This window comes from Amblyraja radiata, chromosome 4, assembly GCF_010909765.2.
Source record: "Amblyraja radiata isolate CabotCenter1 chromosome 4, sAmbRad1.1.pri, whole genome shotgun sequence".
Classification (NCBI taxonomy): domain Eukaryota; kingdom Metazoa; phylum Chordata; class Chondrichthyes; order Rajiformes; family Rajidae; genus Amblyraja; species Amblyraja radiata.
In genome coordinates this window covers 13,435,925-13,449,421 of record NC_045959.1, presented here as the reverse complement: position 1 = coordinate 13,449,421, position 13,497 = coordinate 13,435,925, and positions in this window count along the sequence as shown.

Below are 13,497 nucleotides of genomic sequence, written 5' to 3'. Positions count from 1 at the left end.
GAGAGAGAAAACGGGGAATTACAGACCAGTTAGTCTAACATCGGTAGTGGGGAAACTGCTGGAGTAAGTTATTAAAGATGGGATAGCAGCACATTTGGAAAGTGGTGAAATCATTGGACAAAGTCAGCATGGATTTACGAAAGGTAAATCATGTCTGACGATTCTTATAGAATTTTTCGAGGAAAAGGGAGAACCAGTGGATGTGTTATATCTGGACTTTCAGAAGGCTTTCGACAAGGTCCCACATAAGAGATTAGTATACAAACTTAAAGCACACGGTATTGGGGGTTCAGTATTGATGTGGATAGAGAACTGGCTAGCAAACAGGAAGCAAAGAGTAGGAGTAAACGGGTCCTTTTCACAATGGCAGGCAGTGACTAATGGTGTACCGCAAGGCTCAGTGCTGGGACCCCAGCTATTTACAATATATATTAATGATTTGGACGAGGGAGTTGAATGCAACATCTCCAGGTTTGCGGATGACACGAAGCCGGGGGGCAGTGTTAGCTGTGAGGAGGATGCTAGGAGGCTGCAAGGTGACTTGGATAGGCTGGGTGAGTGGGCAAATGCATGGCAGATGGAGTATAATGTGGATAAATGTGAGATTATCCACTTTGGTGGCAAAAACAGGAAAGTAGACTATTATCTAAATGGTGGCCGATTAGGAAAAATGGAGATGCAACGAGACCTGGGTGTCATGGTACACCAGTCATTGAAAGTAGGCATGCAGGTGCAGCAGGCAGTGAAGAAAGTGAATGGTATGTTAGCATTCATAGCAAAAGGATTTGAGTATAGGAGCAGGGAGGTTCTACTGCAGTTGTACAGGGTATTGGTGAGACCACACCTGGAGTATTGTGTACAGTTTTGGTCTCCAAATCTGAGGAAAGACATTCTTGCCATAGAGGGAGTACAGAGAAGGTTCACCAGACTGATTCCTGGGATGTCAGGACTTTCATATGAAGAAAGACTGGATAGACTCGGCTAGTACTCGCTAGAATTTAGAAGATTGAGGGGGGATCTTATAGAAGCTTACAAAATTCTTAAGGGGTTGGACAGGCTAGATGCAAGAAGATTGTTCCTGATGTTGGGGAAGTCCAGGACAAGGGGTCACAGTTTAAGGATAAAGGGGAAATCCTTTAGGACCGAGATGAGAAAAACATTTTTCACACAGAGAGTGGTGAATCTCTGGAATTCTCTGCCACAGAAGGTAGTTGAGGCCAGTTCATTGGCTATATTTAAGAGGGAGTTAGATGTGGCCCTTGTGGCTAAAGGGATCAGGGGGTATGGAGAGAAGGCAGGTACTGGATACTGAGTTGGATGATCAGCCATGATCATATTGAATGGCGGTGCAGGCTCGAAGGGCCGAATGGCCTACTCCTGCACCTATTTTCTATGTTTCTATGTTTCTATGTAAAGGTGTGAGCTTAACCTAATTGCTCTTATATAGAGCTAGAACAAGCATGACCAGCCAAACGGCATGATTCTGTGCTTTAACCTTCCTGAGGGTAACTTCTTTTCCACAGTACACAAGGTGCGTATTCCAAAAGTTAAAACCAACAAACATTCTCACTGCAGAAATTAAATTGCTTTCAGGGCAAATCCAATGTTACAGTTTTTTGACAGGGGAGGTGCACAAAAGGGGCGGTTTTAACCTTGTTTGATGATTTTTAAAAATGTGCTCTTAGTGGAGCATTATAGTGAATAGACAATAGGTGCAGGAGTAGGCCATACGGCCCTTCGAGCCAGCACCGCCATTCAATGTGATCATGGCTGATCATTCCTATTCAGTACCCCATTCCCGCCTTCTCCCCATATCCCATGACTCCGCTATCTTTAAGAGCCCTATCTAGTTCTCTCTTGAAAGTATCCAGAGAGCCGGCCTCCACCGCCCTCTGAGGCAGAGAATTCCACAGACTCACAACTCTCTGTGTGAAAAACAGCTGTGTGAACCAGCTAAGATAAGTGCAACAACTGGGTTCTTAAACATTTGTGAAACCAGAATTGCTTTGGACAACTAAAGAATAGCGTCCAATATTATTAAGAATCAGGTGTGAGGTATAAATCATCAAATTGTTTGTGAATAGGGAAGATTGAGAGTAGGGAAGATTCAAACAAGAGGACATGATTTGAGAATTAAGGGACAGACGTTTAGGGGGAACTTCTTTACTCAGAGAGTGGTAGCTGTGTGGAATGAGCTTCCAGTGGAAGTGGTGGAGGCAGGTTCGATTTTATCATTTAAAAATAAATTAGATAGGTATATGGATGGAAAAGGAATGGAGGGTTATGGTCTGAGTGCAGGTAGATGGGACTAGGTGAGAGTAAGTGTTTGGCACGGACTAGAAGGGCCGAGATGGCCTGTTTCTGTGCTGTAATAGTTATATGGTTATATGGTTATATGAATACGAATATTACTGTACCTTAATTGGTACACATGACAATAAAAGACCGTTGAAACCGTTGAAACCGTTGAAACCTTTGAATGTTTTGCAAAATTGAGAAATGGGGAGAAATCTGACCTGTGCTGTGATTCTAGCAGCTTCAATGATCCACCAAAGTGGCTGGAAAATGTATTGCATATCTGTCAATACTGCATGCAGTAGTGGTGAAATCTTGACAGTAACGTGAGTTATGTAACATGAAGTCCAAATTATCAGTACCTCTTTGCATTTGGATTGATATAATTTCAACAATTTCTTGAAGCTGAATCAGAACTTTCCCACTGAACAATTGAACATATTAACCATGAGTATTAAGATCTTACGAACATAAACCAGTGATTTATATGCTTCAGATTTATTGGAATTAAGGTCATTTAATGGTGATCTATGGGCTTCCAAGGAAGTGCAGCATTGTGCTTGTGCCTTTGGTGGTAAGAGAGTAGAGTCCATGTGATCATTTAGAGTGGATTCCATCAAAATGGGTCAACCAAATCACTCATTGCAGCGGAAGTCATCTGCCATGAAGGAATTCATGCAAGTCCGTTTAAAGCTAATAGTAGCCCCGAGGCAGATATGAACAAAACTGAACAAGTTTCAATGCATTTCACTCCAAATTAGCCATGTTAGTGCAAAATATCAGAAGCAAATTAAGTTTTTGCAATCCCCTGTGCAGTGTTTTTAATTCATGCCTTGCATCTAGAACTATATCACTATTTGATTTGATTTAAAAATGACTGAGAAATATGATATAACCAATATAACCAGTAAAACAGTTCTCTCTGATTTTTTAAAAGCATCATAAAATCGTGTAACTCGGAAATGCTGGACTACACAGTGCTTTAAAAATGATTATTTCTTGTTATAGATCCAATTTTAACTGAATTAATAAAACAAAACCAGATTATCACAAAAATTTCAGGAAACGTTTCTGGGTAGAAACTTTCTTTAAAACAGCTTTCTAAAGTTGCTGCCAACTGCATTTGTTTAAAACGGAATTTATATTTGGCAAAAAAATAATTTAAGGAAAAAATATTTCAGAAAAGGTTTATATTGAGAACAGCATAATATTGAGCTTAGTTTACTCTAATTAAGCAAACGTAAGGACAAATATATTCTTATAAAACGTTATAATCATATATATATATATATATATATATATATATACATATGTACACGTATATATGTTTCTGTTACATCTCAATGTATTCTGTATTTAATTAATCACTATTTCAAGATCAGTCATCTGGTTGCTCTGTACCCAAGTGGAGTGTTATTTTGTATAATACAATTCAAACAACAGGTCATCGCACTGAATAACTGCCCAATCCCTGGTTAGTGGTGCGAGTTTGAGCAGGAAATGGGACATGGGATACTTTACGGCTGAAAGATCGAAACAGAGGCAAAATCTCAGTTTCATATCTCTTCAGTAAGATAACACTTTGTTGTTTACTTTGCTGCTTGAAACTGAGAGAGAGGCTTGAGCCCCACATCCTCTAAAAAGAGGCGATAAATCATGAGTCTATGTTTAGATCTAAAATCTTTGCTGGCATTCCTTTTCCGAAATGCACACTTCAAAACAGTTGCAATATTTGTATTTTATTTACAATAATATGGAAGTACTGTGTTGTAGAAACATAAAAACATAGAAAATAGGCGCAGGAGTAGGCCATGATACAATATGACAGAACATTATTTAAAAATTTAAATTTAAATATTCCTAATTTACTATTAAAGGGGTAACAAAGTCATTTACCTAATCCCACTCATTAATGGAGTTTTAAACTTGGACACACATTTTCAATATCACTAAGTTTACTTCCATACATTTCTGTTTTGGTTTAATAGTGGAGAAACCAAAACGATTGTCATGGTTCAACGAAAAACCTCAATGATCGATGTCTCATGGCATTTAGGAATGGACATTAATTGCAGTCTTCCATATCTTAAACACAAGGATTGAAATGGTAAAGCATTCATGTATTGATCAATACAAGTTAAAATTCCTTCTCTCCATAGATGCTGCAGAATCGTCGCCTATTCCTTGTCTCCATAGATGCTGCATCAGTCTGAAGAAGGGTCTCGACCTGAAACGTCACCTATTCCTTATCTCCATAGATGCTGCCTCACCCGCTGCGTTCCTCCAGCATTTTTTTGTCTACTTTCGATTTTTCTAGCACATTCAGTTCCTTCTTAAAATACTCTATACCCCTTCACTGTTTAAATGCTAAATTGTATAACTGTGAGATTATATCACTATGTAAATTGTGGTGCACATTTTGACATTCTATTTTATCGTTGGAACATCAGGATATAAGGCTGGAGTGTATTATACTATGAATAGTAAATTGCTATCACTTGGCATTTCCATAGATTAAATTAATTATCAATTTGGCCTTTATCATTCAAACAAGATGACCTTTAGTTGCTTCTTTGGAATTCTCTATACTAACATCCCTCTGCAAGTCAGAAAGATAACATTATAGCAATTATACTTTGAAACAAATACAAATGTCAATAATCATATGAATTTATTATATATGAACAAATTCGCGAACATGGATATTTATTATGCTTTGGACCATTTGTGTAAATGTTTGTAATCCGTACAAGTAATACACATTCTTTTAGGCAGGTACTTTGGATCGAGGATGATTTAAAATGTCATTATATCATGGATTTTATATTCACACAGACATGTTCATAAAGTTCTGTGAAGTGTGTCATTTAATTCATAGACTCTCTGTTTTTTATTGATCCATTTATTTATTTTTTGCCACATTTTAAAACATCAGATTTTCTATCTTTTTAGAATTTTTGGATATTACGTATTAAACTTATTTCCCGATGCTTCAAAGATTAAGTGGAATGTGAAAACACGCGCCACAAATCTACAAAAATTATTATTATTATAAAAATTATTAACCATCAAACCTCAATGACAGAATTTTTTTAGACCTGGTCTAAATTCATCATTTACATAATTTGTATTTTCATTTGAAAATTGAAGTCCTACTTCATGTTTTTTACATGCCCCGACTCTAAATTCTGCAAAAGTATCTTATTTTTGGCTGGACAAAGGCCAGAGATGAAAAGACAGAAAGTGTAATTTAAAAGGATTTGTGAGTTGTAAATTGTGAAGCTAGAGGAAAATTTGTAGCTGGACGGGGATAAATAGGTGTAAGTTCATTGGGGCACGGGGAAGGTGGGGGAGGGGGGGGGGGAGAGGGGAGGGCAGAGAGAGAAGGGGGGGATGGAGTGGGAGGAACTGGGGGGATGATGGAAGGAGGGTGGGGGGGGGGGGTAAGTTACATAAAATTGGAGAATTCGATGTTCATGCCGAAATATGAGGTAGACAATAGACAATAGGTGCAGGAGTAGCACCACCATTCAATGTGATAATGGCTGATCATCCCCAATCAGTACCCCGTTCCTGCCTTCTCTCCATATCCCCTGACTCCGCTATTTTTAAGAGCCCTATCTAGCTCACTCTTGAAAGCATCCAGAGAACCGGCCTCCACCGCCCTCTGATGCAGAGAATTCCACAGAATCACCACTCTCTGTGAGAAAAAGTGTTTCCTCGTCTCCGTTCTAAATGGCTTACTCCTTATTCTTAAACTGTGGCCCCTGGTTCTGGACTCCCCCAACATCGGGAACATGTTTCCTGCCTCTAGTGTGTCCAAGCCCTTAACAATCTTGGTACTGTTCATCCAGTTTGTGTGCGGCCTCACTCTGGCAATGGTGGAGACCCCTCACAGAAAGTTCAATATCAGAATGGGAAGAGGAATTAAATTGGTTAATTATCAAGAGATCCAGTAGGTTTTTAGCGGACCAATTGCAAGTGATCAGCAAAATGGTCGCTGAGTCTATGTTTAATCTCACTGATGTGCAAGGAGGCCACATCAGGAACACTGGATGCAGTAAATCAAGTTAGAGGACGTGCACATGAAACTTTGTCTCACCTGAAAGGAATCAAGACCATCTTCCATTCAAAACTTTTTCTGTGGGAGAAAAACAGAGCATTGTTTCATCAATGAAATCAATGCTTTTGTTAGGTCTTCAACGTGAAACATTGACAGTTTCTCTTTGAAAACACGTGCTTCCTGACTTACAGAGGAGTTCCAGCATTTTATACTTAATGTCATAGAATTGTACCGGAATGAAGCAAGGCCCTCCAGCCCACCACATCCATGCCAATCCTTTTTGACCACATTAGGTGCATATTCTTTTATGCCTTCAGCAAAACAATAAAGTGCTGGACGTTGGTTTTAAATTGAAATAGGACAAAGGACAAAGGACAAAAGACATTTATTATCACATACACCAATTGGTGTAGTGAAATTTGTCTTGCCATGCAGCACACAGATAAAGATACGACACAACATTAAAGAATTTAACAATAAACATAAAAACATCCCCCAACAATGGTTCCCACTGTGAGGGAAGGCACAGTCCCCATCCCCATCCCCATGTCCACCCATAGTCGGGCCTATTGAGGCCTCCGCAGCTGCCTTCCCCATCCCCATGTCCACCCATAGTCGGGCCTATTGAGGCCTCCGCAGCTGCCTTTACCGAGGCCCGATGTTCCTGGCCGTTCTCGCCAGATGATGGTGCTCTGGTGTCGGGAGAATCCTCACAGCAGCTTGGGCAATAGACACAAAATGTTAAACACAGTGGGACAGGCAGCATCTCTGGAGAGGAATGGGCGACGTTTCGGGTCGAGACCCTTCTTCAGACTGATCAAGTCTGAAGAAAGGTCTCAAACTGAAATGTCACGCATTCCTTCTCTCCAGAGATGCTGCCTGTCCTGCTGAGTTACTCCAGCATTTTGTGTCTATTGCCTGTTTAGGTTCCTGTCTAAATGTCCCTAAAACATAAAGCTGACACCTGACTCCACCACATTCCATGTCCCAGGTATCAATCGCTCTGTGTGTAAAAAAACTCCTTCCTCTTACCTTACACCCTTTGTCTATGTTACTTAGATTTCTAGCAATGGTAGTAACTTCTAATACCATTAAATTGCTGGAAACACTCGGGCCAGCAACATTTGTGAAATAAAAGAAACAGTTAATATTTCAGAATAGAATCTGTGAAGGGGGAGGGGATGGAGAGAGAGGGAAAGCAAGAACTATTTGTAGCAAAGATCTTAGAGCAGAGCAAGATAGGCTACTCCTGCGAAATACAATGGGCTGACGTGTAGTACGCTACGGAGGGGATCCTGGGCATTTCTCCATGCCCATTTTAGTAACCGGAGCCTACCTGACCCGACCCGACTCGCAGTGTAATCAATGTTGCGGGGCAACAGTTTGTGTGTGTGATATAGGGTTAGATTCATAATTCTGTCAGTTCATACAGTTCATTTGACTCTGGTAATTGTCTTTTTTAATGTTTTTTAAATCATTTATTTTTAAATGGCTCACAAGCAGTGTTATAAACTGCTTGTGTAGTAACCGGAACCTACCCGACCCGACTCGCAGGGTAATTGACATTGCGGGAGAAGATTTTGTGCGTGATATAGGGTTAGATTCATGATTCTGTTAGTTCATAATTCTGTTAATTCTTGTTAAAGAATAAAATGTTTATAAACACACATTCATGAATGTGATATAAATGTATATAATCATATAACACACACAATTATATTTCTTCTGATCCAATGATAAACTTTATTTCAGACTAGACAAGGGACATTAAATAAGAAACATTGTAAACCTCCCCGCAACTTCACACACACTAGGCCTTATCCCCGGGCCCCACACTCCCTCGCCTGCCCCCTCACTACAATGTCTCCCCCCCTCCTATGCCCCTCTCCCCACTGCCCCGGGCCCCACACTCTCTCTCCCCGCTGCCCCGGGCCCCACACTCCCTCTCCCCGCTGCCCCGGGCCCCACACTCCCTCTCCCTGGGCCCCACACTCCCTCTCCCCACTGCCCCGGGCCCCACACTCCCTCTCCCCGCTGCCCCGGGCCCCACACTCTCTCTCCCTGGGCCCCACACTCCCTCTCCCCGCTGCCCCGAGCCCCACACTCCCTCTCCCCGGGCCCCACACTCCCTCTCCCCGCTGCCCCGGGCCCCACACTCCCTCTCCCTGCGCCGCTCACTCCCTCTCCCCGCTGCGGAAACAAAGATCCAATCTTTGGCCGGAAGCAAGATGGCGGAACAAGATGGCGGGGACTGGTTGCTAAAATTAGTCCTATAATCACCCATGAATCTGCCCATGAGCGTGCTACACGTTTGCGTGAGAGTAACCCACCTTGCTCTGCTCTAAGATCTTTGATTTGTAGTTAGGATTTTCAGGCTCTCTCTCCATCCCCTCCCCCTTCTCCCACTAGTCTTACTGTCTCCGACGACATTCCATCTCTGTCCCGCCCATTCACCTGACATCAGTCTGAAGAAGGGTCTCGACCCGAAACTTCACCCATTTCTTCTCTCCAGTGATGCTGCCTGTCCCGCTGAGTTATTCCAGCATTTTGTGTTTACCATCTATTTCCAACTGATGGAAAGATATTTACTGGACCTGGAGCATGTTGACTGATTTTTTTTAATTTATTTTTTTAATTTCAAAATAGACTTTATTCAGGTAATAAACATATACAATACGTGAACCGTGCGAAAAATTCATCCGACATTTTCGGAGGCTATACAAATTGTTCAATACAGTGTTTATACATTTCTCAGATTTCACAAATCTGTCCCCCACCCATGCTACTCCTGTGGCCCCCTGGCATGGAGTAATTTTCCTTATTTTGAGGGGCGTCTCCACCATACCGTGCCCCCCATGTCCAGCAGCGGAAGGACCCTAGACTGTGGTCCTCCCCCACCGAGCCTTGGTGTTGGCTGCACCGAGCTTCAGTGTGTCCCTCAGCACGTACTCCTGCAGTTTGCAGCGGACCAGTCGGCAACATTCCCTGACGGACATCTCGCTCTGCTGGGTGCTGAACAACGCTCGGGCAGACCAAAGGGCATCTTTCACCGAGTTGGGAGCATGATGTTATCAATTCCAGGAAATTCAGGGATGACTTCAATCATCTGACGAGACAAGCAAAGGCATGCACACATCTCAATCTCCTTTGTTTAATACTGAGCAAATGTCCGTCCTTACATTCCCCACATCCCAGCTTGCAGTCTCATCAAAACAAGTTCTTCACTAAATATTTCTTAAATCTTCAGATGAGGCCAACTCCCATTCTCATTCTAAACATACATCACCTCATGTTTGTTTCAGACAGCAACCAAAATGGCATTATCTTCTCATTTGAAAGCTATTGCATGATGAGGGACTTCACAGCCTGACTATTCAATTTCTATCAAATGGGTAGTTCCTTTGTAGCCTAATTGTTTTCAAGAATATTTGCATCAGTGCCATATTAAATGCTTTGAATCTTTCAAGGATTTTGTTATCAGGATCCTCAACCTCTGGCAGACCAAACATGAATCAAAGAATGGGGAGAATGTCTTGACTGGATGTCCAACTGCATTGAAGGACATATTAGAAATAATATCAAGCAATAGATTATCACATTATTGATTATGTTTAATCATCATTAAGACTGCAACTGTCTTAAAAAAACAGTAATATCCACAACAGGGCTGTACATTTTTCAAGTTAACATCAGATCTGGTGTAAATGTAACTCTATGAAAAAGTCAAGGAATTGCCATTGATAAAGTTTGTACATTTTGTAGTGAGCTCTTTCGTAATCAAATAACATTTTGTATCACATTTACATGAACAGAAAAATCAATTAGTTGTAGACTGACTTTCGGTGGTGTGATTACGTTTTCTTTATAAAAATACACATTTTATGAATGTAATATCATCTACTGATGTACCTTTGGCCTGCATGAGGAGCTTTAACGGAACGATCTAAAAAGATGTATGAACTCATTTTATTTTTCTAGACTAATGTGTCTGTAAAACTTCCTGTTGATGGTTATCTTTCTGCATATTCCATTTCGGTATATTTTGTAAACTGAGAATACATACGGCTCTCTGCAGTCAGATGGGATATCACTTCATTGATCATTACACAATGACAGATGGCAGTGATTACTGTCAGGGGCATCTGTCAGGGATGGTATTTGTAATACATAATTTGCATTCAATATATATGCTTTTTTCAACAATAATAACAGGATTATTCTGTGTTCAGTTCCTCAGTTTAAAAGATTTCCGTCTTATGATCAGTTTGTTAAATTTACCGTCTCTGCACTAACATCAACCCTGTGTCATTATGTGTAGCATGGCAATGCCAGTATTGAATTAAATATAATTATACAGATCGTGACCAGTTTTGATAACACTTTCATTTGTGTTTCTAATTATTGAACTGTATTTTGTCCATAAGTAAACATAGAAACATAGAAAATAGGTGCAGGAGTAGGCCATTCGGCCCTTTGAGCCTGCACCGCCATTCAATATAATCATGGCTGATCATCCAACTCAGTATCCTGTACCTGCCTTCTCTCCATACGCCCTGATCCCTTTAGCCACAAGGGCCACATCTAACTCCCTCTTAAATATAGCCAATGAACTGGCCTCAACTACCTTCTGTGGCAGAGAATTCCAGAGATTCACCACTCTCTGTGTGAAAAATGTTTTTCTTATCTCGGTCCTAAAAGATTTCCCCCTTATCCTTAAACTGTGACCCCTTGTTCTGGACTTAATCCAATCTTCCTGCATCTAGCCTGTCCAACCCCTTAAGAATTTTAGGTACACAAAAATGCTGGAGAAACTCAGCGGGTGCAGCAGCATCTATGGAGCGAAGGAAATAGGCGACGTTCCAGGCCGAAACCCTTCTTCAGACTGATGGGGGGTGGGGGGGAGAAGGAAGGAAAAAGGGAGGAGGAGGAGCCCGAGGGCGGGGGGATGGGAGGAGACAGCTCGAGAGTTAAGGAAGGGGAGGAGACAGCAAGGGCTAGCAAAACTGGGAGAATTCAACGTTCATGCCATCCAGACGCAAGCAACCCAGGCGGAATATGAGGTGCTGTTCCTCCAATTTCCGGTGTTGCTCACTCTGGCAATGGAGGAGACCCAGGACAGAGAGGTCGGATTGGGAATGGGAGGGGGAGTTGAAGTGCTGAGCCACCGGGAGTTCAGGTAGGTTATTGCGGACTGTGTCTCCTCCATTGCCAGAGTGAGCAACACCGGAAATTGGAGGAACAGCACCTCATATTCCGTCTGGGTTGCTTGCGTCCTGATGGCATGAACGTTGAATTCTCCCAGGCTGTAAAACAAGCACATACTTGCATATGCACAGATAAATACCAATTCATTCACAGGCACACACAGACACAAGCATACATGCACACTATAATGCCACAATTACATTTTACATCAAGTCATATAATTTGTTGCTAGTGAAATAAACATGTAGCTTGAATTTGATTATTTGATCATCTTTCATTTACTTGTTGGCCTTTTCTTCAACAACATAACAACAAAATTGTGAATTACTGTGGTTAGTTCCTTCCACATGAGTTATATATTTAGTAGATATTGCACACTCATCTGGAACATAGAATAATGTAGCTAATGTTATCCCACTTTTTAAGAAAGGCGGGAGAGAGAAAACAGGGAATGAAAGACCCTTTAGCCAGACATCAGTGGTAGGGAAGATGCTGGAGTCAAACATAAAAGATGAAATAGCGGCACATTTGGGTAGCAGTAACAGGATAAGTCCGAGTCAGCATGGATTTACGAAGGGGAAATCATGCCTGACTAATCTTGTGGAATTTTTTGAGGATGTAACTAGGAAAATGGACAAGGGAGAGAGTGGATGTAGTGTACCTGGAGTTTCAGAAAGCATTTGATAAGGTCCCACATAGAAGATTAGTGGGCAAAATTAGGGCACATGGTATTAGGGGTAGAGTGCTGATGGATAGAAAATTGGTTAGCAGACAGGAAACAAAGAGTAGGGATTAACTGGTCCCTTTCAGAATGGCAGGTAGTGACTAGTGGGGTACCGCAAGGCTCTGTGCTGGGACCGCAGCTATTTACAATATACATCAATGATTTAGATGAAGGGATTCAAAGTAACATTAGCAAATTTGCAGATGACACAAAGCTGGGTAGCAGTGTGAACTATGAGGAGGATGCTATGAGAATGCAGGATGACTTGGACAGGTTAGGGGAGTGGGCAGATGCATGGCAGATGCAGTTTAATGTGGATAAATATGAGGTTATCCACTTTGGTAGCAAAAACAGGAAAGCAGATTATTATCTAAATGGTGTCAAGTTGGGAAAAGGGGAAGTGCAACAGGATCTGGGGTCCTTTTTCATCAATTAATGAAAGTAAGCATGCAGGTACAGCAGGCAGTGAAGAAAGCGAATGGCATGTTGGCCTTCGTAACAGAGGAGTTGAGTATAGGAGAAAAGTTTGTTCAAGTTCAAGTTACATTTATTGTCACATGCACCAATTGGTACAGTGAGATTTGAGTTACCATACAGCCATACAAATAAAAAGAACAGTACACATGATAGAATTTAACATGATCACCCCCCACACAGCGGAATCAACGCTTCCCACTGTGAGGGAAGGCAATAAAGTTCAGTCATCTTCCTCTTTGTTCATCCGTGCTCGGGGCCTTTGAGCCCTCCGCAGTCGCCGCTACGGCGGCCCGATGTTCAGGCCTTCTCGTCGGGATGATCGGAACTCCGACGTCGGGACGGAAGAACATTCTCAGCGGCTTGGAGTTTCAGAATCGGCCACTTCTTACCAGAGACCGTGGCTCCCGAAGTCTACAGGCCAAGCTGGGCGGAGATTCAACACTGGCAACCCTCGGCAAAGGGATCCCAGGACTCCGTAATGTTAAAGTCAGTGCCACCCGCGGCTAGAAGCTCCGCAACCACAGCTCCACAACGTCAAAGCAGCAGCCCAGCACTCCGGAGCTTCAACACGGCGATCCCCGGTAAGGCATCGCCCGCTCCGCGATGGTGAATCAGTGCTGCGCCGCTGCTGAAGCTCTGGTCGGTCTCCGGCAGGAAAGGCCGCGCCAATCCAGATGGTAGGCCGTGAGGGGCGAAGACGCAACTCGGAGAATATTCACATCCTCGACCAGGA